General features: G+C 38.5%; 1 protein-coding gene across 22 annotated transcripts in view; it reads right to left on the reverse strand.

Moving 5' to 3' along the window:
- PARD3 (par-3 family cell polarity regulator) overlaps positions 1 to 26,004 on the reverse strand; it is a 678,503-nt gene that overhangs the window by 409,262 nt on the left and 243,237 nt on the right. Inside the window, exon 1 of one of the 22 annotated variants that reach the window (XM_045061115.1) lies at positions 14,671 to 14,689. The exons of the other annotated variants lie outside the window; for them this stretch is intronic. The gene's annotated coding sequence lies outside the window, so the exon portion shown is untranslated. Of the gene's footprint in view, positions 1 to 14,670; positions 14,690 to 26,004 lie in introns of those variants that run through there. 22 annotated transcript variants of the gene reach the window in all.

Raw genomic sequence — 26,004 nt, forward strand, 5'->3', positions numbered from 1 at the left:
GAAGAAATGATGGAAATAGAAGAAATCTCCAAGCAATCTCCACAGCAATAGTTGTTGCAGGCGAGATCACCAGTGGAAGCTAAAACTACTGGGTGAGAATATGATGAGAAACAGGATATTTGCAGATCTCAAAGTATCTCCCCACAAAATACTTTTTAATTAAAAAGAGAAAAATAGTATCTTTGCAGGGGAGAAACTTGCAGAAACCACTTTACCAAGGTTAACATCACCAGTAATAAGTCATATCACCCTCTGATAAAATGCAGAGAAGGATATAAAATTACTTCTGTGTGATTCCTGCTGAAAATGTGTATCTTTGATCTAATCATCAGAAAACATCAGATATATCCAACTCAAGGGGCCTTGTATAAAATAACTCTTTAAAAATATTAAAGTCATGAAAGTCAACGAAAAGCTTATGAAATTGTGGAAGTTGGAAGAGACAGAGCAGTGTGCGGTCCTTGTCTGGATCCTGGGCTACAAAAAGGACATTAGTAGAAAAGAGACAAGAGGTGCATGGATGGCTCAGTCGGTTGAGTGTCCTACTTCAGCTCAGGTCATGATCTCAAGGTTTGTGAGTTTGAGCCCCTCAATGGGCTTGCTGCTGTCAGCATGGAGTCTGCTTTGGATCTTCTGTCCCCCTCCCCCCCTCTCTCTCTGCCCCTCCCCTGTTTGTGCTCTCTCTCTCTCAAAAATAAAAAAAAACATAAAAAAAAAAAGTCATACATGTATAAATCATACATTTATAAATCATACATTTATAAAATCATACATTTATAAATCATACATTTATAAAAAAAAAAAAGACAAAATTCAGATGAGGGCTACAGACAGTATTGACTCAATGTTACTAGTTTCCTACCTTTGGGAATTGTCCTACAGTTATGTCCACTATTACATTAGAGGCGAATGAAGGGTATGTGGAAACAGTCTATACTATTTTTGCAATTTTTCTCAAATATAAAATTATTTCAAAACTACAATATCATAATACAGCATTACAAAGTACCATGAAAATTAAAATTCAATCTATTTCTTTTTATCACGAAACAGTGGCAGTCCTTGAAAATCTCAGAGTAATGAAGATCTAAAGACCAGTCGTACCTTGTTGGTCATTCACACTGCAATTCTATGCTTGCAAACTAACCTTGGCTTCCAAGGAAAGTGGAACCATGACTGACCCCCAAAATCCCCACTCCTTCTACCTCCAATTCAAGCTTTTCCAATGTGAATAGTCCTATCAGTTAAAGGACAGTAAGAGGAATTTACAGACCATGGTAAATACTTAATCATTCCAATCTTTATTTCTGAGAGACTATTGTCATTTTGAGCAAATGCTATTTCCATGAACATTTATATACCATCAATTAATTCATAAGACAAAAAAAGAAAACCTAAGGTCACAAAGACATGTAAACAAACATGAAGCTCAGAACCCTGCTGTGGCATCATATATAATTAGCTGATTAAACAACGTGGAGGGAGGTTAAGTGGTAAGAAGAAATTAAAGTAGGACAAATAGTTGGACCACTCAACCTTACAATAAGCAATATAAATGGGAAAAGAAATCCTTAGCAGTTAAAAAAATGGAAAGGTGTTTGTATGTATACACTGAGGTTTCCATATACAGAAATAAAATCAGCCTATTTATCTGACACTGACTGGCAAGAATCTCCCAGGATTAGTAACACACACATTCTACTAGATCAGGGGTCAGTAAACTATTGAAACATCTAGATAGTAAATATTTTTGGAGCTGTGCAATCCATGCAGCCTCCCTCACAACTATTCTACTTTGCCTTTGTAGCATAAAAACAGCCACTGGCAATACATAAATAAATGAGCATGGTTTAAATAAAATAGGTTTAAATAAAACTTTGTTTACAAAGCAGGTGGTGGACCAAATTTGGCCCACAGGCCATAATTTGATAACCCTGCACTAGAATGCTCATCCATCCAGTAACATCCAATTTATAATTTTGAACTTGCAAAATAAAGCTAAAAGTCAAGGTACCTCAGTAACCCTGATAAACTAATGATATCCATTTTAAGCTCTTCACTAAGATTCTGAATTTTCATCCTTGATTTTAATATCATAAGACTTGTCACAAGGTGTGTGGCTTAATATGCATTTTGAAGATATTAAGCTCTGACATTTGGTGTTTAATTGGAAGCAAATGAAATTCAAGTTTTGTTATTAACTTTTTACAATGGTGTGTTCTCTGAAGAATCAAGTCCTTTCTGCAAACTGAAAATGGAGATTGCAAATTACAAAGAACGAGTCTTTAAATGCCACACATGGAAGAACTTATACATGTATATTAGTTTCAATAATTATCTCCCGCATTTTTAGAAAACACAAGTATTATGAAATCTGGACTGTGTCACGAACAAATGCTGTTTGAATTTCAGTGGCAGAATCACAGTTGGTGATTTGCAATATGCCAATAACATACAATTTCCACAGCTTTCTTTTAAACCAAAATTTAAGTGCCAGGTGCGGATATGAAGTAATTTTGTGTTAAATTGGGAAGGGTATATAATTTTAGAAAATCTACTCTGCAAGAATGCATATAGTAGCAGAGCAAAAGAAAACGAGACCTTCACAAAACATCACATATTAAAAATCTCTATCATGCCCTTCAAAAAATTAAGGAAATGTCTGCTTTTAAATTTGTGAAACATGACTCATACCCATATTTTAACAGATGGAATCTTTGCTGCTGTCCATGAAGTAGATCAGTTTTGAAAGTTCATTTTTACTTTCAATAGTTATGGCTTAATCTTTCTTCTGATCCATTCATCAGTCAAGACTCCATAAAAACAGACATGCTGAATTTAGGGTAACACCCACACTTCAGTATAAACCCACAGACAAATAAACTCCAAACTTGGCCATACATTCCTCACCTACCTCAGGACAAATCATTTTAACTCAGAAACATTAGAATCCTCCAAACTGTTTTTAAAACTGCACAGGCAAACACTTATAAACCCCCTTTAATGTTAAGGTACAATCATGTGCTGAGAGCCCAGAACTGCATGTAACAAAGAGGCTAAGAGCACAGGATTCAGAATCAAAGAGACTTCCATTCCAAACTAGCTCTGATCTTACTTTGTCGGTGGGTGTTGGTAAATCCACTGGCCTCAACTATCTCTAAGCCTTATGGTCTTCATATTGAAAAAAGAGAATGGTGGTTGTGGTAGACAGAATAATGCCCCTTGTTGCCCATGCCCCAAACCCAAGAACCAGTGGATGTTAACCTTCCATGGCAAAAGGGACTTTAAAATATGATTCAGGGGCACCTGGGTGGCTCTGTCGGTTAAGCATTCAAGTCTTGATTTCAGCTCAGGTCATGTTCTCCTGGATTGAGGCCACATCTGGTCCATGCTAACAGCACGAAGCCTGCCTGGGATTCTCTCTCTCCCTCTCTCTCTCTCTCTCTCTGCCCCTCTGTCAATTGCTCTCTCATTCTCTCAAAGTAAATAAAGAGAATAAAATATGATTCAGATGAAGGACCTTAAACTGGAGAGATTATCCTGGATTATCCTGAGAAGGGGGTAATCACACAAATCTAGTAAAGTAGAAAAACTTTCCCAACTGTGGTCAGAGAGAGATGTGACAATGGTTAGATAGACGCTACATTGCTGGCTTTTAAAATGAAGAAAGGGGGGTGCCTGGGTGGCTCAGTCGGTTAAGCGGCCAACTTCGGCTCAGGTCATGATCTCCCAGTCGATGAGTTCAAGCCCCCGCATAGGGCTCTGTGCTGACAGTTCAGAGCCTGGAGCCTGTTTCAGATTCTGTGTCTCCCTCTCTCTGACCCTCCCCCGTTCATGCTCTGTCTCTCTCGGTCTCAAAAATAATTAAACGTTAAAATTTTTTTTTTTTTTTTAATGAAGAAAGGAAGCCATAAGCTAAGGAATGTAAGAAAGAAGCCTCTGGAAAGCAAAAAAATGGATTCTCTCCTAGGACCTCTGGAAAGGATCAGAGCTCTGCTCACACCTTGATTTTAGCCCAGTGAGACCCATGTCAGACTTCTACCCTACAGAACTGTGAGTTGGTCAATTTGTGATGTTTTAAGCCACGAGTTTCTAGTAATTTGTCACAGCAGCAATAGGAAATTAGTACAGTGCCCTTGCCTATCCTCCTAGATGTGTTACGACAAATAAAGAGATAAGGTATATCCACTGTCAGAACACAAGCACACATTCACCACTAGCTATTATTAAGTTACACTGTGTTGGTTGATAAATACATACTTTTGTAAATTTGAGGATCATTTTTTTAAATTTTTTTAATGTTTATTTATTTTTTAGAGAGAGAGAGAATGCTCATGCAAGTGGGGGAGGGGCAGAGAGAGAGGGAGACACAGAATCCAAAGCAGGCTCCAGGCTCTGAGCTGTCAGCACAAAGCCCAACGCAGGGCCCAAACTCATGAACCATGAGATCATGACCTGAGCCGAAGTTGGACACTTGACCTACTGAGCCACCCAGGCGACCCACTCTGTGTAGAACTTTCTCTTCTTTGGGGTACCTGGTTAGCTCAGTCGGTTAAACCTCTGACTTGGGCTCAGGTCATGATCTCACAGTTCGTGAGTTTAAGCCCCACATCAGGCTCTGTGCTAACAGCTCAGAGCCAGGAGCCTGCTTCGGATTCTGTGTCTTCCTCTCTCTGCCCCTCCCATGATCATGCTCTGTCTGTCTGTCTCTCTCTCAAAAATAAATAAACATTAAAAAAAATTAAAAAATAAATAAATAAAAGTTCTCTTCTTTTTTTTAATTTTTTTTAATCTTTATTTATTTTTGAGAGAGAGACAGAGTGTGAGCAGGGGAGGGGCAGAGAGAGAGGGAGACACAGAATTCAAAAAAGGCTCCAGGCCCTGAGCTGTCAGCACAGAGCCCGACATGGGGCCCGAACCCATGAACCATGAGATCATGACCTGAGCCGAAGTTGGATGCTTAACCAACTGAGCCACCCAGGCGCCCCTGAGGATCAGTTTCAAGAGTCACTGAAGACTGAGGCAAAGCTCTACCACACACCAACAATAAGAGGAGGGAAAACACCCACACATACCAAAAAAACAAAACAAAAACAAACAAGCAAACAAAAAACAAGAAAAGGAAAGGAGAATCCTTGCTAGAACAATTCAACATCACAACATCACAATAACCACACAATGCATTTCTTTGCAGGTGCCCTACATCCTCCCCTCAACTTCTCACACAAAAATGGGGCCGCTTTTAGACTTCATGCCACAGAAAAGAAACCTGCGATTCAGAGAGATTAATATGACCAGAATTTAACTATAAATAAGTACAGAATGAATCTGAGAACTGGAAATAAAATCTATCCAACTTCAAAGCTCCTTTTTTTCTCACAAACCTCCTGCCCCTGGAACATATAACATATTGACAGCGCACCCACTGGGAAGCTGCAGACTAGAATCATGTATGAGTCTTTGAATAGGATTCTGTTCATTCTTGATTCACCAAAGGTAATAACCCAACTTACCAAATTAACATAATTTTGATACCACTACCTAAAACTGTCTGAACATATCTGAGGGAAAGCAAGATAATTTTAAACCATTCCATGCTGGTGATATCATCACTCAGTTTTAATCAGACAAGCTTTTTTAAAAGAATCCAAAGATCTTACAGATTCTGTCTTCCTACAGGAAAATGGCAGGTGACTAAGTCAAGTAGCTGTCTACGTGAGGTCTCAAAACCCTCTAAGTTCAGACCCCACACAGCCTCAGAAGCCATTTCACCGCCACAGCCTTTGAATTCTCTCTCCTTCTGCCTCTGTTGATTTCTTTCACATACAGGCTGAACATACCCTGAGGAAGTTGATTGTGATGGGTCTCACTAATGTCCTTTGTATACTCAACATTAATACAACAATACAATAATACACCAAACTATTTGGCTTTGAAATACAGACTTGTAATTCCTCAGAAAGGCATCACATTTTTAGCCCTGGAGAAAATCCAAAGCATGTGGAAAAATACTAAAACCACAATGAACTTGAAGATGTCTATAAGACTCTCTCTTCACCTATGGAACATGAATGGCTTCAGTGAGTAAGCCAGACTCCATGGAATCCTTTGGTTTATAGTATCAAAACAAAATCAGCTGGGGACTTGGGTGGCCCACTCAGTTAAGCATCAGACTCTTGATTTCAGCTCAGGTCATGACTTGATTTCGGCTCAGGTCATGATCTCACTACTATGAGATAGAACCCTGCATGAGGTCTGCACAGGGCGTGGAGCCTGCTTAAGATTCTCTCTCTCCTTCTCCCTCTGCCCCTCCCTTGCTCTTTCTCTCCTTCCCTCAAAAAAAAAAAAAAAAATCAGCAGGAAACACAAAAGAGGAAATGCACTTGACTGTGCCTCTGGTGGGGAATTATCCACGTTTCCCACATTTTTCAATATTTTTCCTGACACAGTACTTTGGTGATGATGATGATGATGCCCCAAAATAATGAGGTAACACATAACTCTGAGCAATGGCAGGGAGGTTGTATGGGCAAATCTGGCTAAAATAATAAATGTAACAGAAAGAAAATGCAGTGCAAATGTGAGAGCTATAGCACAATGCAGTAAACTTCTAAAAATTAATAATAAAAATCAAGTGATTAAAGACACATGTATTTTCTGACTGAAGTAATAGTGTTTCAAAATATACGATTCTAAGCTCCCATATTCCAAAAACGACTTTTCTTTCCTGAAGGTCAACCTGTGAATTTCTATAATTAGGATGACACATATCAATAGTTCCAATTTCCCCACCCCCTTTTACTCAGGCATGTACTTTTTTAAAACATGGTAAAAATAGATCAAGTACTTGGGTTCCTGAATTCCCCTTTATCCATGCCTTCAAAAATGAAACAAATAAACAAAAACCTTCATTTACAGTTGTTTCCCATAAAGCACATTTAATAACCTATAGCACATATATAAAAGAAAAACAGATACTAGCATGAGTATACAAATTAGCACTGTATGTAATCTACACATTAGAAGGTAATCTACTTAGATAAATATTTAATAGTGCTGTTTTAAACAATGTATCACGTAGAGGAGGGCAACACATTCCCATTGCTACCTGAACAATCAAGAAGACCAACACCATCACACACCCCTACCTGTCCGCGCTGAAAGGTTACCTGTCCCACAAGAGCTAATAGCATCCTTTAAGAAAGTCACAGATACCTAAAAAGGCACTATGCTTCATCTGGAAATCTCAGTGAAACATTCAGCTTTGATACTCGCCAGCTTACATTTCAGAGCTGGGATTTAATTCTGCTGTCCCTCAGGATGATACACTCTATCACCCACTGAGCCTTCAGAGTAATTAGATTCCCAATTTAAGAGTAATGTTCAACTAATAGCCTTGAGTATGTCAACCACAAACCACAATGAAAATATGCAAATACTGTAGCCATAAGCTCTTGCCACTTGTCAGATATAATGTAAACCCCTCTCCCTCCCATCCCCATCACCAAGTGCCACTGCTCTGTTCGTACCCGTCCATGAAGTTACAACTACATTACACTACTGTTTAAGTGTTAATAAAAAGTAAGATTGCACAGTAAGATAGAAGAAAATAACTCTGAAATTGGTTAATCACATGTAGATAGGTTGACTCCAAACTGGAGGAGGTGGCATTTGTTGTGACTTTATCATGAACACATGCAGCTTTCGCTCAAAGAGATGATGGTGGGTAAAACTGGGAAAGAAGCCATATGAACCTCAGAATTAAATGTAATGATGTAATAACTAATTATTATGTAGACATGAAGGAAAAACTATTAAATCAATTTGTAAACTTTCTCATGACTGAACTTACTTTAATGACATAGAGACAATACTAAATCCTTAGTCATTCTCTGAGCCTTACTTGCTATCATGGTTCATTAAAAGCTCATTTAAACAGAGCTACTGTTTTACTGGTTGAGTAAGCAGAACAATAGTAAAAGAATATATTTGAGCCAATGATGTTTTATAATAGTAGTAATACAAACTATACCAATGAAAACTAACTCACTGCAGGATAATCTCAAACTCACCACTGAAAAACTTTAAATGTTATATTCGCAAGATTAATTCCGTGCCTCATCAGCATTTCAAGAATTAAGTATATTTTATCTGATGAAAAAAAAAAAAAAGACCTACAGCTTTGAAAGGAATGCTAAAATGACATGTGCATGCTGAAAGCTAGCCACTTTTCTTCTGGCTAAGCTAAGAATGGCAAAGAGCCAGGGGTCCTTGCCCCACACAGCACCATGAGAAGAGACCTCAAATCCACCCAAACTTCCAGCTCCACAGCTTGAGATTTTAGAGGCAGCTCATCTATTGAGCCTTCCCCACAGTGCCCCTCTCCCAGTCTTCCAACCTATATGGAAAGTAAGATGTGGAAATAAGATTCAACAACAAGGTGTTTTAATCTGTACACAATTTAATGCTTAACTACTAATATGTGTTACATATTGATTCAAAAATAGCTATTCAGGAATAATACTCAGGAACAGCTGCATTAATGAACAGGAAATGACAGACTTCCTCAAGAGTAATGTCTACTATGAATGCCATGATCTGGGATGTGGGGATCTAAATTTTAAAAAATACAGGCTTTATTAAGCAAAGTCAAACATGGAGGAAATGCAGCATAAGGAGACAAGCCAAAACCATACACACATAGCCTTTCAATGTCTTGCTCTGAACTGTAATCAAAAGATACAGTACCATAAGCCACAGCACCAATCGTGATGTTATTTGAGCTTTAATGAGAAAATGATACGTCCAATCCTGGTCCCACAAAGATGTGCCATTGCCTCCTTCACTCCCAAGTCTATTGTGGGGAATAAGCTTAGGAATTCCCTGAACTTGCACAGATGGGTTAACAAGGCATAAAGAATTAGAAAGCCACAGGATGAACACACCCAAGTTTGGGTAAACAAGATTAGGGAAACAGGGCAAAGGCCCCCAGGTATAGGAATAGGAAATCTCAGGATGAAAACATCTAAGATTAGGTAAACAAGATTTAAGGGTGGAAGCACCTTCCAATTTAGTACAATAGTAGAGAGCTGCTTTCACTAGAAGGAAAGACAAAAAACAGGTAAACAGGGCTATAGACAGGAGCAGGGCAAAGTTGCCCAGAGCTGAGCTAATCAGCAAAAGAAAGGTGCCTTGTTGACCCTGAGGTAGCACACTCGGGTCTTTCTTGTCCCCTAGACCAGTTTAGGTAAACAAAGGTGGGACCTCATGTCTGCTGTAAACAACCTTCCACCCAGCACCAGAATTGTGTTTTGTATTGACCCAAAACCCTAACACCGCATATCTTCAAAACCCCCTTTCCCCCACGGCCATGAGTTAATCTTCAAGGTTTCATTGTCTCTTTGTGCATGTCCATCATGCTTGTAAGCCTTCTGATCCTAATAAAAACAGAGCAAGGACCCTAATTGGGGCTCTTGTCTCCTCCCGGACATTAGCCTCTCTTGCATTTTAATCCTGCCTCTTCTCTCTTGCTGGACAAGAGAACTCCAAACCCAGAGTCTATGACAGTCTATGTCACCATCCTCAACTCCCCCCCAATTCCTGACCCAGACGCCTAATGGATAAGAAGCTGCCAATGTGATTCCTCGGCCCAGAAACACAGCACCATAATTCCACTGGGTAGGATCACAGAGTCTTAAAAAGTAAGAGCTTATGCCCTACTCTCTTGTGCATCTGTATTTCTGCCTCCATTTGGTGAGTCCACCAAAGCACGGTTGGGCCCTTTGGTTACGAAGGTGCCTTTTAGTTTTACCTCCTCAGCCAGCCAGGTACATTAAGCCAGGGCCTATTCCGCTGACCTGAAAACCTTGTCTCAATGTGCCCAAACCACTCCCAGCTCCTCCTTCCACCATACAACTAACAAAATACAAATGTTTACATCAGAGAAAAGGAGTAGTCCTGTGGAAGCCTCCAGTTGTTACTGCATTCTCCTAGCAACTCATACCATACAGCTCTGTGCTGGAGTTTGTACCAGGTACTTTCTGGCACACAGGAGCAATCAGCCAAAGTCAGTCTTTCATCAAGTAACACCATCTCACAGAACTTACACAATCACATCCTTTCCCTAATCAACCCATCACTGATTCTATTGTTGAACATATGACAAATGACTCATCACTAAAATTTTTTGCCAGTCAAATCTTGTGAACTATATATAACACTTCATTATTATTATTATTATTTTTTTTTTTGGCAATCAGTAGTGGAAAACTTCCCATCCTAAAATAGAAATTTGAAGGATCACTTCCTCAGTTCTAAATTTTGCAAATCATGTTTAAAATTAAAAGTACAAGAAAAGAAAATTTGGCTGTGGCTCCAGTCAAGTGACGCAGAAAACATCTCAACACAGTTTTCCACCTGGAGAAGGTGCAACAGAGGCAGGTAAGTCATCCTCTCTGGCATTTAAAGACAAGATAATGTTCCTACTCAAATAACCGGCCTTGTTTCCAAGGCAACTTGCCATTTGTATAGGGAACTCATGGGGGGGGGGGGGGGGTCAGTAATCCCTTACCTGCTGACTTCACAATTTGAAGGAGACCCCCACTGATGTCTCAGCTTCCATCTAAGAGCATCATCAGAAAAAAGGGACTCTAACTGAAGTAAAGGAAGAAAGGAATTCAGATGACTCTATTAAGACTTTGGGGAGCTGGGGATCTAGGGAGAAAAACAGTGCCCTAGGAAAAGCAAGCTAGAAGAAATGGGAGTTGCTGTTTAACAGTGATTTATTTTCCAGTGAAGGTGCATAAAATCCCACTACTTCTTTTCCCTCAAAGTTCTGAATGAAAGTTCAGTTTACACTGATACATAATAAGAAGTCACTATTCATTCTGACAACCACAAGCGAATATTAGCAAAAGATCAAAGTTCAATAAATTTGTTTTGTAAAATATAACGTTAATGTTACATTACAAAATGCCTTTCAGTTTAATTTGCATGCAAAAAGGATAAGTGTGATTTTTAAATATCCACCCAGAGGCAGAGATGAAAAACTTCAAACATTTTCTGACTCCTTTTTGCTACACTCATTATTTCAATACCTTCTACAAAGGAGAGATAAAGGTGTCCTTGACATTAGCCTAAATTATCTTCAGTATGCAACACAATGCTGATTAAATTAGGCTCATTTTAATGAGTTGGTTTTAATAAACCAACTGGCAGGTTTATTCAAAAAGTAACTAAATAATGAAATTCTTTATAACAACTCTTCATTAGTATAACCTGTTTCAGCAATTTTTTTTAAGTGAACACAGAATAAATACTAATTGTATGTCAATCCCTTCTCCCTCAGATTTGACAGACAAAAGAAACAGCAAGTTAGACATTTTCCCAATTCACACAGAAGTTTAATACTGAAACTTCATGCAAATCCTTTGAAATCTAGTACCATCTGACAGATGTAGGTAGTCAAGGCCAAAGAGCTTGGAAACCTTCGTTTTTGTGGAAAACCTATTCTGAGGAATGCCAAAGCCTCTGCTTTCCTTTCGCTTACTGCTCACACACAGAAAACGACACCGTCCGTGCCCCGGAACAGTGGAAGTGGAGTCCTGTTTAAGCTGTTGTTTGCAGTGCTCTCCACTCGTTTCATTACCATAAGGCTGTGAATTTTGAATTGGCTCCCCAAAATTAGTAAGGCTCAGAGAGGTGATTCACCAGTTGTATGATCCTGGGGAGATCCTTTTTTATTTTTATTTTTTTGTTTATTTATTTTGAGAGAGAGAGAGAGAGCACACACATGAGTGTACATGTGCACATGCTGGTGAGGGGCAGAGAGAAAGAGAAAGAGAAAGAGAGAGAGAGAGAGAGAGAGAGAGAGAGAGAGAGAGAGAGAGAGACAGAGAGAATGAATCTCAAGGAGGCTCCATCCTGTCAGCACAGAGCCCCACGCAGGGCTCCATCCCACAAACTGTGAGATAATGACCTGAGCCTAAATCAAGAGGGGCATTTAACCAACTGAGCCACCCAGGAGCCCGGACCTTGGGCAGTGTGAACATTCTGGGTCTCAGCACTGATAGGGTTGTTACATACCCTATTTAATTCTGACAAACTGCACAGAACAGTTTGCAAATAGCAAGTACTCAAGACATGTTATGTATTACTATTATTTGAGAGAGTTTCAAGAGACTGAGGCTATCAACAGAGGAAATGAAGGGCACTGGGATGAAGTTAAACCACATGAACTGTACCCTGAAAACTGTGGGGCATCCTTACATGCACACCAGTTTAATTTGCATTCATTCTGCAGGTTTCAAGGACTATGAAGAAAGGACGAGAAGGTAAACAAAGCTCCTTGGTCCGACAATGAAGAAGTCATGATGGGTAGACTAACAGAAAGGTGGTGGAGTGACAAGAGAAATAAAAAGTATAATTATTAAAATGCAGAATTGAGGGGCGCCTGGGTGGCTCAGTCCGTTAAGCGTCCGACTTCAGTCAGATCATGATCTCACAGACTGTGGGTTTGAGCCCCGCATCGGGCTCTGTGCTGACAGCTCAGAGCCTGGAGCCTGCTTCAGATTCTGTGTCTCCCTCTCTGCCCCTCCCCTGCTCATGTGCTCTCTCTGTCTCTCAAAAATAATAAATAAAAACGTTAAAAAAAATTTTTTTTAATGCAGAATTGAGACTTACTTAAAATGATTTGGTACATGCTGGGGCTGGTACTATGAAAGAGGGGATCAATCTGAAATGTTTAGGTTTGTGGCTTGGGTGACTGGACAGAGAGCAAGGACAAGGACAAAGAAGTCTGGGATGAAAAGTGATGCATTCACTTAGAGGTGAAACTATCCTAGCTCCAGTATCCACTTCCCAGAAGACAAATGGAAACGGGAGTCTGTGGTGCCAAGGGGAGTTCTTGGCTAAAAAAATATAAATGGGCAATGCCAGCACGTAGTGGTAGCTGACGCCATGAGTTTAGTTAAGGATCCCAATCTGAACATGGAGCATGTGCAGAAGTCAGGACCAAAGCCTGAATAAAGCTGAGACTGCAGGTTTCTCTTCCCTCCCTCCAATTCCACCTTTGAAGAAATCTGGGAAGACCAAAAAAAAAGAAAAAAGAAAGTAAACTAAAGGCAACAAGCTTTCACAGAAACTGGGAGGGTAAAAGCATGATGGAGTAGGAACCAGTAGTAGCTAAATATTATCAAGGAGGTATATTAAAATATACTCAGGAAGGTTAGATCAATACATATTTTCAACATGGGACCTAAAGTTATTTCACACCAATACTAAAAATAATTTCAATAATAGGAGATATTTTAAAATATGAAGAAACTTAAGTTTTAGTCCACTGACGAGGTGAATAGACAATCAAATATTTGTTCAAATAACACTGAGCAGATTAATTCATCTTTACAACAATAAGCTTAACAAATGAGGATTCTGTAACCAGTTCTTGAGTTTCTTGTGAAAGGGTCAATTTCATTAATCTTTTGCTCCTGCCTAAAAGGTGCCCCAATAAACACATGTTGAACTAATATCACTTATTCTATATATTTTGCAATCCCTCTGAAAAGTGTAGGCATGTTACTACAAGTAGCTAGTGTATTACAAGCCCTCTGGGCATCATCACCTAACCTCACACTTTTGCTTATATCCAGAAAGTCAAGCTCTTTTCACAGCCTACAAAAAGAGAGACAGATTGTGGCTTGTACATTAGTTCAAGGAATACCAATTCCCCATGCCAGAGTCCTCCTACTTTTCAATCCTCTATGATCCAGATGTAATTGTTCTGTGAAGCCAAATGTATGTTTGAAAGAGGCTGAGCCTAGAATTTCAGGAAATAGTAGATTAATGCAAAATAAGAGCCAACTCCTGTTGTTATAACCCCTGACCCCTCTGGTCTCTGGTTTCTACCTGTCTTATGGCACCATTTCTGATAAAGAACTTTGCACCTGCTTAGAAGGCTACCATTCATCACCTGTTCCATTTACACTTATTCTTTCATACCCTGTTGCCTAGTATGTGCCAAGAATCGTGTGACACACAAAGCCATGAACCTTCTCCACAGAAAAAAATGCACAGAGGCACTGAAGTCTGGATATAGTTTCAGCAGATTCACAAACCCCTGCTTTAAGATAATAAAAGAGACTATTAAAAACATATTTTCTGATATTCAATTAAATAGCAACACACATTTCTTAAATTCTATTACATCACTCTGACACCACAAAGTTACATATTAGCAGAGTATAAATCTCTTCTAAATATTCTCAAATTCTCTTTATTTTTACCTTGCAGTATTCCAGTTTGTTTTTCTGCTCTGTCTTCCCATTTTGCTATATAAGTGTTCAAAGTTAAAACGTAGAAACAAGGAATCCCTTTACATCAATTAGAAGAAAAATAAGAGTCATAACACAAAATTCCTGGGTATTAAAAAATGTGATTATGATAATAGCAGCAGCAATAGCAATGGAGTGATATTAATGGCAGTAGCTACCATTTGTTACCACTACTGTATTTAGACCCATTACCCATTATTTTATTTAATCCTCAAAATACACACAGTACTACTATCATATCCACTTAATACCCAGGGAAACTGGAAACCCACAGGGTTAAGTTCTACCACCACTTCTAATGGTAGAACTGCCCAAGTGTACTTGAAGCCAATGGCTTTACCTGGAATCACTACATGACACTGTCCACCATACAACTTCCACCATGGCCAAGAACCAGAGGGCCCAAGGATGGCCACATCAAGGAAAAGGAGAGCCACAAGTCTTCACATAAAGGGAGACCTAAAAGATAAGTGCCAAGAGACACAATTTGTGTCACTTTTCGCATAAACTCAGCCTTCCCTAAACATTCACATCTAACAGAATAACAAAATAGCCATCTGCAATGCTACCTTTCAGTACAAATGCTCAGCTTCAGAAGGCACTCAGCAGGCTGCCATGAGATAGTAAACACCCAATTTCCATGAGGAACTGCATTACAATTTCAACCACACCACACAAGTTAGCTTTTAGGAGATATTCTTAGACAGCAACAACTTGCCAGTGTTAGGAGGTGTCGAAATACAGAAGGGACCTGAACGCTGAGAGCCTACAGAAAGAAGTCAGTGCAGGTGAACTGGCATAAAAGAGCTGAGGGACAGAACAAGGTGCAGCCCTCAAGGACAAGTGGGCTTTTTCAAATGAAGGGTGGCAGAAGAAAGCTAAGATGACAGCATCTGAAGTCTGCAAGATGTTGGCTCAAATCCAAGCTCTACCACTAACTAGCTAGGTGGCACCGGGCCAGTTACCTCTCTACGCCTCAGTTTCTCTTCACCCAGAAAATGGAGGTGATAGTAATGCCAACTTTTGTGAAGCTGTGATAAAACTCGTGAGGCTCTTATGAGCATACCTGACTGAGCCTGTAGGTGTAAATGCTGAGCAAGAGAACAGGCCCAAAGCCAGTGAGCACCAGAGCCAGTGGTGGCTGATGTTGCCGTCTTCATTGGAAGCCTCATGTTCTGTTTATTCTGAAGACTAAGTGTATTACTGGGCAGGATACTCAGGGCTTAAAATAATATTAAGTTCAGCAAAAATACCACTTAGCAATTTAGAAAAACTCTATGTGACTAACTAGCTGCTTTAAATACATTCCTACATTTCTTCTCCGTAGGTCTTGGAGAAGTCTAATGGTATGAGAAGAAACAGGTAAAGATGGGTAAGATTACAGCTTGTAACACAGAAACAAGACACAAAAAGTGCTAAGGGCTGGGAACTGGACCAAGGGGCTTATCAGAGAATGCTATCTCTGTGCACGCCAAACCCAGAGCCTGTGGGACACAGAGCACTGGCTACTTCCTGTAACAGGGCTACAGAAAAGGCTCTGAGACAGTCCATACAATGGAAGGAGTTTCTTCCGGTGTCTTATGTGACTAAGGACAGCAACAGATATTAAAAAGGAGCAGTGTTAAAGAAAAACAATTTTAAAAACTAATATCCAATTTGCGGTATCCTGAAAATATATTTAGGTTTTAAAAAGCCAAATCTGAGCACACTTAACTCAAAATGCTCAATAGTTTGTTGGTATTGGCACAAAAACATTTTTCATTCACAGATACTAAACCTGCTGGGCAATTACCCTAACCAGTTTTAGGTACATGAATTACATCAGTGTTTCGTTGGTGTTTAAAAACAATATGACAGTGAAAGTATAGGGCATTCTGTACACAAAAGGACAATGAAATGTTCCAAAAATACTCCATCCCAGGTTCTTCAAAACGAATTCACTATGGTGCCAGTTACACCATTCAGTTCAATCCCCAAGTTAAAACCTACATTTCCATAAATTGGAGCCAATAAATAGATCTTCAGGATAGCATAAAAACATTTAAAATATTCAGGGAGTTTTCACTGCTCTCCTCAAGTACAGAAGTATATATTAAAAAGTATTTAAATCACTGAGTGTTATGTCTTCAAATCTACAGAGACTCAAAAATTTACAAAACAAGAAAATCTGGAGAAAAGCTAAGGCTACATTAATAATCACCCCCACAATCTAGGGAAGGAGTAAGGAAGTGGAACAGTACTTCTTCTCTATACCAATATGTCTCAAATACCATAAACCTATGAAGGAGTCATGAGGAATAAGGAATTAGCTCATTAGATCATTAAGCATTCAATATTCTAAAGATATTATTAGAAAAACTATTGCGAGACATTATAAGGAAATATAGCACTGATCCATTATTTCACGTTGATCATCACATTTCCTTGTTTAAGGTCCTGAAAAGCTCCCATAATCTTTTAGAAGAGTGTCTGCACCAGAATACCAACCACCACTGGGGAATCCTAAATTCCAGATTCCACTGTTCATGACTGAACCTCTGCAGTGACACTCTGGTACCTCTGGGAGGGCACCGTGGTCTCAGAACATCACCCTGCTCTCCTCTGAGGAAGTCAACATAGTCAATACCTTGGACAGGAGACAGTAGATTTAAAACATAATATGAATAACCAAAGGAATGAAAGAAAATGTAAAAAGTAATAACAGTACCAGAAGAGCTACCATAGGAAACCGTAAGCCAAGACAAGACGACACTGGGTATTCACAGACTGGAGAGCAGACCAATCTAGACTGTGAGCACTGTAGGGTCCACATTCCTCATCAATAGTTTTATCTCTGAAATCATAGAACATGCTGAAAAAGTCTAAATGACCCATACGCTAGAAACTGCTCAAACAATAAAAATCAGTCTCACACAAAAGACACCCCACAGACCACATACTACTGAAGAGGCATAAGAGCAAATGCACAAGAGGCTAGTGCTGAGACATTTAAAAACAGGTCTTACATTTCTACACACTAAGCTAAAAGAGAGGGAAATAGAGGCTCAAAAACTGGTCAAATTAGTGTTTATTTTAAAATACAAATCTGATTAGACAATTAACAACAAAGTTGCCAGAAATAAAAACAGACTTCAAGTAAACAAATCATTAATAGGCTGTTGTTTTTTCTATGGAAAAAGAACATTATATATAAAATGCCATCACCTAAAAACTGACCTGATTCAGTCCTGTCAGACAGTGAAATACACTTAGGCAAGTGGTAATTTATGAGGGGGAAAAAGTCACTTCACAAACTGTGACATGTTTCCAAGTGTAATAAATGAACAAAATGGAATATTGCACAAGATTGAAATCTTTAATACTATTCATGCAGAAAGGCTGAAATTAACTTCTATATAATATTGTTAAAGTATAAGTTAAATTCACTCAGTAGTTTCCCCTCATAAAAAGGTAATATTAATGGAAAAATCCCTGAAATTAGTGATTCAGAGTTCCTGGTGTCAAATATTCCCAGTGGAACCTTAAAAACTGTTAGAGTCAGGAAATCTGCGTGTCCAGCATGTGCGTGCACTCTGGGAAGACTGGCTCAATGCCTCCCGTTCCCTAAATGGCTTCATTTCCGGATGCTAGCACTAGCTGAAGTCCCTCAGATATATGCTCACTGATAAAAAAAAAAAAGACACAAGATGCAAGAGGTGCGCAAAGAAATGGGTGATGACTGACTGATAAGAGTACACGTGAAGTACTGGAAAGAAAAGAAGCTTTGCAAAGACACAAACATCAATATCCAAAGTCCTGTGTGGACATGCATTTCTACTGCTGGAAATCGCTACTCAGAGGTAGCTGTCAGTTTCGTTCCATTTCCTGGGGTATGAGCTCATAGGGCTGGACTTGAAAACTTGTGGCCTCTGTACCATCATTGCATGGCAGGCTACAGCAAGCACAGAGTAAAAAGAGCAGCAATAGAAGGCTGTGCAGAAAAGGGAAGAATCAGGATCTGCTGGGATGAAACACTGGGAGAGGTGGGGCCAAAAAGCTGGGTGGGAAGAATGAAGCACAGGATGAGTCTGTAAGGGGGGAGGGAGTCACAAGGCAAGAGGCTTCTGGAAAGAAGAGCCACCACACAAATGCAGGAGCCATGTGACTCTCCTGTAGGGCAGTCATGATCCCAGTAGGATAACATGCTGAGTTTATTCTCTTTCATATGGAGAAAGCAAACACACAGGCTCTTGCAGACCTGAAATAACAAATCTTGATTTGCAAACAAGTAATACAGCCTCACAATGCCTTTTCCACAATTCCAAAATCAAATGGCTCCAGAAACAAACCTTTTCTTCATAAGTTAGTAAGAAAGTACATTTGCCGGCAAAAGCTAACCTGAACTGATGTAAAATTGTGTATAATATGTATTTATGTAAGTAGGTGAATACTCACATGTCTAAATCAGATTCTAAAATCAGAAAAAACTCTGGATTCTAATGCCTGGCCATAGGGATTTCAGGCAAGGTATTGTGGTACTCTCAGTGCTGTGCTGGAGTGGTTCTGGCTCTCAAGAACTGATTGTTAAGTTTTCAGGACTTCCGTGAGTACACTGCCAGCAGAGTCATTATTAAAAATTAAATTGTACAAATTTACAATGAAATGAACTAAATTAAAGTAAAATGTAGCAAATACTTAAGACTCATCATCAGTTCTTAATTACTCTCTTTTACCTCATGTATGGTCTAAAAGCTATTTATGTCCACTGCTTCTGTACAGGAGAAACACTCTAGAATGGTATATGACTGTGTTTCCCAACTCCACACTCAGTGACATCACACTGGCTTCCTGAACTAGGCCATGGCAGAGTACTTACATCACAGAAATTGGCAAACACTACATTAACAGTGGGTTGTTAAGCATTTGCAAATCCACCAGTGCTGGAGGCTCTCTTGAAACTATGAAGACAAAGATGAATTCATGACTACCTTGAGAATCTTACATTTAGAAATATATAATAGATCAATAGAGGCCAAAATTTGGGAGCCAGAGTCCATGAAGCAGAAGTTTTAAGAACCACAGCACCCCCTCCCTGCTGTTTGGTTTGCCATTAGGTGACAAGCCCTATAGGCAGGCTTCTTCATGCTGGTCTTCTACCCCAGTCCCAGTGCATTAAATTAGAAGTTAAGCTCCCAACCTCTAGCATGCACTCAAGCAGGGATTGTTGTCCATTTTATTCAATGCTACATTCCAAGGGCCTAGCCCAGTGCCTTGTACACAGTAGGTACAGAGTAAATATTTATTGAAGGAAGGAAGGAATTTTCCAAAGCACCATGTGGTTCAAGACGCACTGTATTTCAGTCCCATAAGGTAAGAGAAATTGCCAGTCAAAGAGACCATCTGTTAAACCTCTTCTAGTATGAGAATTCACTGGGGGGGGGGGGAAGGGGAGGGTAGGCGGTGGAGGTAGGTAAGGAGGATGAGTACTCCATTATATTCATAAAGACAGAAGTATATAATATTTCCTTTACTTTCTGGTTTAAATAAGTTTTTGATTGAGTCTGAAATCTATTATTTGCAATATTATTTCTATGAAAAAATAACAACGTTGCAAATAATTTATTTTAAAATGAAGTGTTAGAACACAAACCCATTCCTAAGTTGGAGACATCAACCCTGTATTTACAGTCACCATAGCAACTTTTTCATCAAGCTCTCAGAGTCTTAATTTTACATAGAGGTAAAATCTTAAAAAAAAAAAAAAAAAAAAAACACAAAACAAGACACCAAAAAACCAAAAACACTACCGTTCAAAACAATTAAATAATCAAAAAATCCATAAACACATATTCAAAATAATATAGAAAATGCAGAAGCTGATTTTCAGAAGATAATATTTCTTTTCAATCTTAACACATTATTTATAAGGCACTTGGAAGATTTCATATTTATTGCAAAAGAAACCTTCATCCTGCACATAACTGCAGTATAATTGATATTTCACACATGGTATTTGCATAAGAAATACAAATGCAAAGAGAAGGGAAGGATTTCCAACACTTAAGCACCTAACATTATAAGTGCTTCCTGGACAGAAATGAAAATTTAAATCTCTCGAATCTGCAGTATGAGACTCAGAAAGACTTCCACCCCAAGATCCAAGCTATATTCCTAAAGGGATAACAAAATTGTCTTGTTCTCTGAATCCTCTTCAGATGAATTCTAAAATTACAGGAAACTTTCAATTTGAGCCTTATACAAACAGCTATAACCCAAGTTGGCACAACCCTGTCATGCAGTCAGCATAACGTTTGTCTCCTGAACAAAGGCGGCCATAAGTTTAGACCACACCACTGAGGATCTGTGTTGCATGTCAGCTGCCACATAACTGGGACGAGGGCCAGTAGGCAGTTCTGGTGCCTCGACCCCAGCTATTTTTCAGAATCATCGCTGCATATAACATGCAGTGGAAGCCTGTCTAAACAACCTCAACCTTAGTGTGCCTCACTTTAAGAAAACCCACATAAATGAAAACAGCAAATCTTTATCCCACCTATAGTTTTAAGTGACTACTAAGTGCCATAGGGACATAATCCACCCAGAAAAATGTCCTTACTATGTTTTTAAAACAAAATGGTATAGGGGTGCCTGGGTGGCTCAGTTGGTTAAGCGTCCAACTTTGGCTCAGATCATGACCTCATGGTTTGTGAGTTTAAGCCCCACGTCAGGCTCTGTGCTGACAGCTCAGAGCCTGGAGCCTGCTTCAGATTCTGTCTGTCTGTCTGTCTCTCTCTCTGCCCCTCCTCTGCTTGCAGTCTGTCTTGAAAATAAACATTAAAAAAAAATTGTTTCTTAAATCTTACAACATAAGATGATAAGTGAGGAGGGGAAGACCAGGAAGAAAAAAATAAAGAAGGAAAAAGACCAAACCAGGAAAACACGAGCAGAAACTGCTATTCACCATGCATGCTTTTCAAACCACAAAGCAACACGGAGTTTTCTTATTGGATGCTGCTAAGCGTGCCACCTGCAACCTGTTCGCAGACAGAGGCCTTAACAGGAAACGTCAGACTGGTGAAGGACAGGGCACAGACAAGCTGCTATTTGCTTTTCACACTGCTGAGGAAGAGAGACCACACAATAGAACAACAAACTGTAAAGTTCTAAGTTAAGGATTTTGTTAAAAAAATTTTTTTAAATCACAGATTGATAAATGTTAGTCATTATATTTAAGAGAATCGTAATTACATTCAAACCAAAAGTTGCTTGCTGTCACTAATGAGATCTCAGAGCATGCGAACTATTTCAGAAGCAGCGGCTAGTATCCTAGGATGCATTTTTTTCATCATGTGCATTAAGCAGAAATTTTATCAGAAGGCCAATTAATAGTCAATGTAATAGCTTTGTGGAAGGAGTACTAAATTAAGTGTGTCAACACCATGTATTTGGTGCCTGCCCCTGTCTCACACTCATCAAGAAAATTACATGAGTGACGCTCCATTCCCAGAGATGATTCCCGGATCACTGGCAACTCACAACAATACTGGGTTGACAATTCCAGTTGTTTTAAACATCTGGTAGAAATAATGCCATTAAAAGCTTAGTTCCTGCAGATCTTTCACAAGTAAGCTAACACAGAAATTAACTAAAACTCTCAGCCTAACATTATTTAAAATTATGTATTTTAAAATTCCAAAAATATACATACATACATAAAATTCTGAAAACAAATCCATTCTCAAATGAACTTGATCCATTATAAACACATACAGAGAGTCCACATCAAAGGAAAACAACTTTTATTAAGTAGCTTTCATTAAAATTAAGCCAATATTATATGCATATACTAAAATGTTATCAAACTCCTCAAAAATCTAGATCACTCTAGCCCTAAAATAACTAGTTAATTCCAGCATTAAATTTCTGTAATAATCCAAAGCAAATAAAATTTGACTAGAGAAATGGGACTAGGTGATAATAAGTTTTTCCCAGAAATGATCTAAATGTTGTCCATGCAGGTGGTTAAAAAGAAAGGGTTATATAACTTTCCTGGTTCCAAATAACACCTGCCCTTATAGTACCCTAACCCAGAGGTTCTCAAAGTGTGGTCCCTACCGCTAGCATCATCTCCTGGGAATTTGTTAGAAATACAAATACTCAGGCACCTCCTCAAACCTAAGATGTCAGAAACTCTGGGGCTGAGGCCTAGAAATCTGTGTTCCTGCAAACTTTCCAGGCAATTCTAACACAAACTCAGGTTTGAGAAACACTGCCCTAACATCCTAGAGACAGTAAGATGAGACCAAAGGACGAGAGCAGAGACTAACTGGAGTGTTTAATAACACATATTGTACTAAGCAACACCCATGATTTAGCTCATTTACTCTTATAATAATTTTATGATACAAAATTATTCTCACTTACAGTGGAACAACACTGGCTTGCTGACATTAAGTAACTAAACCAAAACTCTGAGAGGCAACGTAAAGCCAAAGTTTACTGTTAATCACTAATACTTGCCCATAGGCAAGGAGTATTTCTCTCCCTCTCTGCCCTCAGACTAGTGAGTTCACCCACTCAATAAATTACGTAAGATTTTAGGAAATGAATAGGTTCTGTTCATTTCAGTCTTCTATCACATGTGCTTCAAAACCACACATGTGTTGATGCCATTCCACTCCTCAAAAACTAGGCAGGGCATTCACTTCAGATGGCCATTTGGTTTCTCTTTCATCAGTTCAAATTTGTATTTAATGGCTTCACTAAAGAATAACTTACACATAGCCCACCTCACCATCCTTGCAATTTGATTACTTCTTCCTGAATCCAGGCAAAGGGTCCATAGCTGGTCCATCCCTAAGCAAAACCAATTTCTCCCATCTAAAGGGACTAGTCGGGGAGACAGAACATAACAGGCACTCTGGGAGTACAGCCTCTACCCCACACCCTCTCAGACCTCTGGGAATGAGCAATGTGAAGGCCCAAACACCACTGCTGGCATTTGTCGACACAGAAAAACACACGGACAAGACGTCAGTAAGGATCTATCCACATGGATGTTAAAAGGAAAAATATTTATAATGGGTCTATTAGAAAGCTGGCAAAATACTCTTAACTGTATACAGTAGGAGACATGTTAAATCACTGTACATCCACTGCATTTAAAACCTATATAACTATTAAAATACATATCAATAGGCATGGAAAGAAAACCAAACAATATACACCAGAATATTAACATATTCTATTAAATATTTAATATTGCAGAATTACAGGGGATATATTTTCTATTTTATGCTCTTTTGTTTTTCACCTCCTTACAATATTAGCGAGTTTGTAATGCAGAAATATATTATGATACATTTAAATTAGAAATTAATACAATATATATACGTTCTGTCTTTTTAGAAGCTAGAAAATTATCAGCATATATGTTAATATTAAAGTAATAATGAAAAGCAATCTTAAAGTTTGAAGTTAACAATTTATATTAACAGCCAAAATGTGGCACGTTTTAATGAAACTCACTATTACGAAACTCTGAATATATTAGATGAATACATTTTTGTACAAAGAGGAAAATTAAATACTTTGCAGATTATAGCAATTACCAATAGCCATCTCATCAACAAGTTTCAGGGTTCCACTGGGAATAAATACATAGCTTTTATTTTCACTAGAATTAACTGAGCTGCTTTCCTCTTCTTTCATATTGTTTTAGATATTTAATTTATTCTTGCTGTTCAACATAATGAATGAATAATACATTAGAATTTAAGACCATCCTAGAAGGACCCCTGACAGCCAGATAAAACATGGTTATTACTGTCAGAACACAAATGAAATAATCTGAAAAGACAAAGAATTATTAGCCCACTGTCTAGTTTTCAAACACACAAAAGAAACAGTTTTTTTTTAATTTTAAACTTACTCTAAAAAGTTATTTTAACTCAATTTAGTTATTCAATATTTGATAAATTTCCTAGTCTAGAATGGCTAATGAAACTTTGAAACCATCATGCAAATTTATGCAATAGGTGACATTATTGAACAGCTCATCAAAAAGTTAGGGGGATATTCCCATTGTCCACCCATTCAATTCAATGAACATAAGCAATTTCTAGTAATTTACAAGAGGAAATATATTTAGAAACAAGACTACTTAATCTGCTTAGTTTCTGTATTTTCATACAACCATTTAAAAATAGAACAGTGGGGATTTCAAAGTCAGAGATACACAGCATTTTTTACCATACATTTTAAGCATCAACAACATAAATAATCTGCCAGAATCATGCCACATCATTTTCCCCCTTGGGAAGATTATAAATGTTACACATACCATATGTATTAAATAATTATGACTGGAGATAATCACAGCACACATAAAACGTATGCATCACTGCCAAGAATTTGTCTAGAGATTTATTACATTGAGACATACAGCTTTTAAACTCTGTAAGGAAATCACATGTTTAGCTCTTAATATCACACAGAAATGATAACCAAGATTGGGGGAGGGGACAGTACGCACTTGGGTGAGTCTGCAATCACACGGGTATGACTGAGAACTTTCTTCTTACAGCATAATCTGACATCTGTTGCTCAAGTGGAGGCTCAAATTAATGATGAGAAAAAAAACACACTGTGCAGACAGGAAAAAACATATTGCAGGCAATGACTATGCTTAAAAATGGCTAATTAACCAGTAAATTTTGACCATCAGTTCTAGTAACTACTGAAAAATTAGCCTACATTAAATAAAAAATTTCCCATGACTTCATAAATGTTGTACTTCTATGGGTTCTAAAGCTAATGACATGGTGACAGACAAGTTATAGAAAAGGGTTGCCATCCTCAGGCAACTCAATTTCTATTGATCAAGCACACAGTCCTTCCATTTGATGTTTAGGTTATATCAAGTAACCAGCCTATAGTTTAAAAACTTATTTGAAAAAGCAGTAACATGTATGAACCTTCGATACTCAATGTTTCTAAGTCAAAACTCTAACTCTGTTTTTATAACTCATTTCCTACAGAAGTCTGTCCTCTATTTAAAGTAGCATGAAATTCATTACAAAGATAGAACGATACATGATGGGATGAGTTTTGTTGTTGGTGGTGGTGGTGGTGGTGGTGTTGTTGTGTTAAGGTGGTTTTCTGCATTACGTCGAAAGCTAGCCAAACCTTGAAATCCACTGATGCAATTTTGCCTTTTCATTACATTGGCTGCTATTTTAGCAACAAAATATTTATACCTCCTAAAATACATTGAACTTCAGCACTTGTTAGAGTTGTATTTAGAAGGTTTTATTATTTTTTTTGTAATTGTCATCCTAGTATCCTCAAACAGGAATACATTTCATTGAAATACTATAGACAGAAATTTTATTTAAAAAGGTGAAATCACGGGGCACCTGGGTGGCTCAGTTGGTTGGGCGTCCAACTTTGGCTCAGGTCATGATTTCACGGTTCATGAGTTTGAGTCCCATGTAGGGCTCTTTGCCTGGAGCCTGCTTCGGATTTTGTGCCCCGCCCCCCTCAAAAATAAATAAACGTTAAAAAAAATTTTTTTAAGTGAAATCACTGTGCATTCATCTTTTGATGGATGTTTTTTCATTCACTCCTTCTATTGGAAAGGTAGCCTGCAGTACTCTGACCTCTCTAGAAGAAGGTTCTAGTGACAAAGACTAGA

The sequence above is a fragment of the Felis catus genome, chromosome B4 (assembly GCF_018350175.1).
Source record: "Felis catus isolate Fca126 chromosome B4, F.catus_Fca126_mat1.0, whole genome shotgun sequence".
In the NCBI taxonomy this organism is placed as follows: Eukaryota; Metazoa; Chordata; class Mammalia; order Carnivora; family Felidae; genus Felis; species Felis catus.